At 36.4% G+C, this 2,863-nt stretch overlaps 1 protein-coding gene across 1 annotated transcript in view; it reads left to right on the top strand.

The window, feature by feature from the left end:
- Positions 1-2,143: 2,143 nt before the first annotated feature.
- LOC133654187 (retinol-binding protein 2-like) overlaps positions 2,144-2,863 on the top strand; it is a 44,857-nt gene continuing 44,137 nt past the window's right edge. The window contains exon 1 of the mRNA XM_062054298.1: positions 2,144-2,297. The gene's annotated coding sequence lies outside the window, so the exon portion shown is untranslated. The remainder of the gene's footprint in view (positions 2,298-2,863) is intronic.

Consider the following 2,863-nt stretch of genomic DNA (forward strand, 5'->3'; position numbering starts at 1 on the left):
TGCATTGGAGTCGTCTGTTCTCCTGGGGGTGGTGTGGGGGTGTGTTTTCTGGCAATGCTTACTTAATGGGGACATCGCTCTGTTTACACCAGGGGTGTCCAAACTTTTTCCAATGAAGGCCAAACACGGAAAAATTAAAGCATGCGGGGGCCATTTTGATATTTTTCATTTTCAAACCATAACAAAATATATGGATTTTTTTTTTTTTTTTTTACCTTTAGGACTCCCGGGGACCATAAAGGGTCTAAGTCATTAAAATGTTAAAAACAAGTCAAATTATTATTTTTTTTTTATTATTTAACGCTTACAGTAAATCTCTACAGTATATCAACTTCAGGTTGGTATAAAGTTTAAAAAAAAAAAAAAAAAGGTTTTATGCCTTTTCTATCAAAGACAACTTTGTTTTTTTATAATAAAACTGAAATATGCAGTATTTCCCCCACTGCCCAAAACATTCAGAAAGCAATGTTTGATGTGAAGTACTCAGAGCCTTAAAAAGATCAATAATGCAGGACACCATTGATTTTAATTCATTATTATTTTTTAGTAATCACAGTGAAAAGATAAATAAAATCCCATTAAATCCAAAAGGTGCCCCACTCATAAAGTGATACATTTTTATGTTATTTTTTTAACTTTCAACACTTGAGTTATGAGATCAACTTCAGATATATCTGTCGATTTTACGTTTGAACTATTTTTTTGTTTGTTTTATGCTCTTTTGTCAAAGAAAATGTTGATGTTTTTGTATGGCAACCACACAATATTTTGTGCAATATTTTCCGCACGTTGGGAAGACTATGTCTCCCGGCTGGCCTGGGAACGCCTCGGGATCCCCCGGGAATAGCTGGACGAAGTGGCTGGGGAGAGGGAAGTCTGGGTTTCCCTGCTTAGGCTGCTGCCCCCGCGACCCGACCTCGGATAAGCGGAAGAAGATGGATGGATGGATGGATTTTCCGCATAAAACATTTTAAAGTGAAATATTTGAAATAATTGGAGCGTTGAATAGGTAAATAATTCACTATAACATTGATTATTAAAATTTTTTTTGAGCAATGGCAAAAAAAGAAAAATAAAGATAGACAAAAAAAAAACAGCCTGCATGGCAGCTTTGTGTCAACATTGCAACTTTTTCTAGTTAGATTTCACCTCATTCCACTTTTTTTAATGTTTTTTTTATTTTTGCAAAAGCATTTCCAGAATGTGTGGCGGGCCGGTAAACAACTTTGGACACCCCTGGTTTACACAGTCACCTTTAGGGGACCTCTGACGGTATGGGGATAAAAAAACAGGTCTCCTAAAGAGAAACCTTTTTAAATGATAGTCAGATCCATTCTATATCCTTCTATATATGGTAGTTGGAGTTGCAGACAACTTCATTACTGCTAAATAGCAGTTTTCAGTAATGTCACAGAAGATGCAGGATTCGCTTTAACATTTAAGTGGTGAAACTTCCTATAAGAGGACAGCTGTAGTGCTGTATTCTGAGGATCATGTCATATTTAATTTGATTTTTTTTTTTTTTTATGGTCCTCAGTAGTCACGCACAAATTTGTGTGAATTATGCAAACTTATTTAAATTTGGTGCCCATGAACCATATTAACTATTTTTCCCCCAGAGTCCCAAGTAAGAATGATCAGCACATTACTTCATCAATCCAGAGATTTAAAGACGTGTATGAGCTAACTGGGCAGTGGCCATTTTACCTCTTTTTTTTTTTTATGCCTCCACAACCTGTAGAAAGGGTGGTCCCCACAAGTGATGATCAAAAACTTGGTCCCCATTCCAAATGATAACCAGTATGTGTGTGTGCCCTGAAAAAAGACATATCCTTGTTTTACTCAACAGAATAACAATGCAAAAATATAATATATTCCAAAAATAATTTCAATTATGAATACATCTTCATGATCTGGTACATCGCCTGTCCTTTTTAGCTCGGTAGTCAGCACGCATGCCTCTCACACCAGCGACCTGGGTTTGCGCCGCTCGAAGCAGTAGGACTAAACAACGCAGCTGAGATTGACTGCTGTTGCATTTCGTCGTCAAAATCCGGGGGGGCCCTGATTGGGTGGGGCCCCGAGGCATCAGCTCAGGTAAGCCCATGCATCAAACCTGGGGCGTATTTCAGGTCGGAGGTTCAGCAGCTGATCTGAGTTAGTTCAATCAATCTTGATGGCGTTAAGACCAAAATAAAGTCATAATCAAGATCTTGAGCACTTGGCGGATTCACACAAGTAACTGTGGACGAAAAATGACGTCTTTCTTTACCCAACTGGAACTGAAAGTGTTTCTGGTGAGTATATATATTTTTTTTTTTTTTAAAGAAAAAAAATAAAAAAAAAATATATATATATATATATATATATATATATATATATATATATATATATATATATATATATATATATGTATTACGGAGCCCCTAAAGGGACATGGGAATTTATTTTTTTTAGACATGTATCTCGTGGCCACGAGAAAGTAATATTGCCTGACAAAAGGCAAGGCAAGGCAAGGCAACTTTATTTGTATAGCGCTTTTCATACACAAGGCAGACTCAAAGTGCTTCACAGACAACAAAGTGAAATGAAAGAAAATAAAAGCAAAATTAAAATGCAGACAATAAAAATAAAAACAGTGCAGACGTTAAAAGTTAAAAGATTAAAAGATTTAGCTGAAAGCTAAGGTGAACATAAAAGTCTTCAGTCTAGTTTTAAAAGTAGTGAGAGTTGGGGAGAGTCTGACATCTTCAGGAAGTTTATTCCAGCTATGTGTTGCATAGTGACTGAATGATGATCTCCCTTGATTTGAGTTTACTCTTGGAACCGCTAACAGATTGGTCTCAGAAGATCTTAGTGATCT

Source organism: Entelurus aequoreus, linkage group LG07, assembly GCF_033978785.1.
Source record: "Entelurus aequoreus isolate RoL-2023_Sb linkage group LG07, RoL_Eaeq_v1.1, whole genome shotgun sequence".
NCBI classification, from domain to species: Eukaryota; Metazoa; Chordata; class Actinopteri; order Syngnathiformes; family Syngnathidae; genus Entelurus; species Entelurus aequoreus.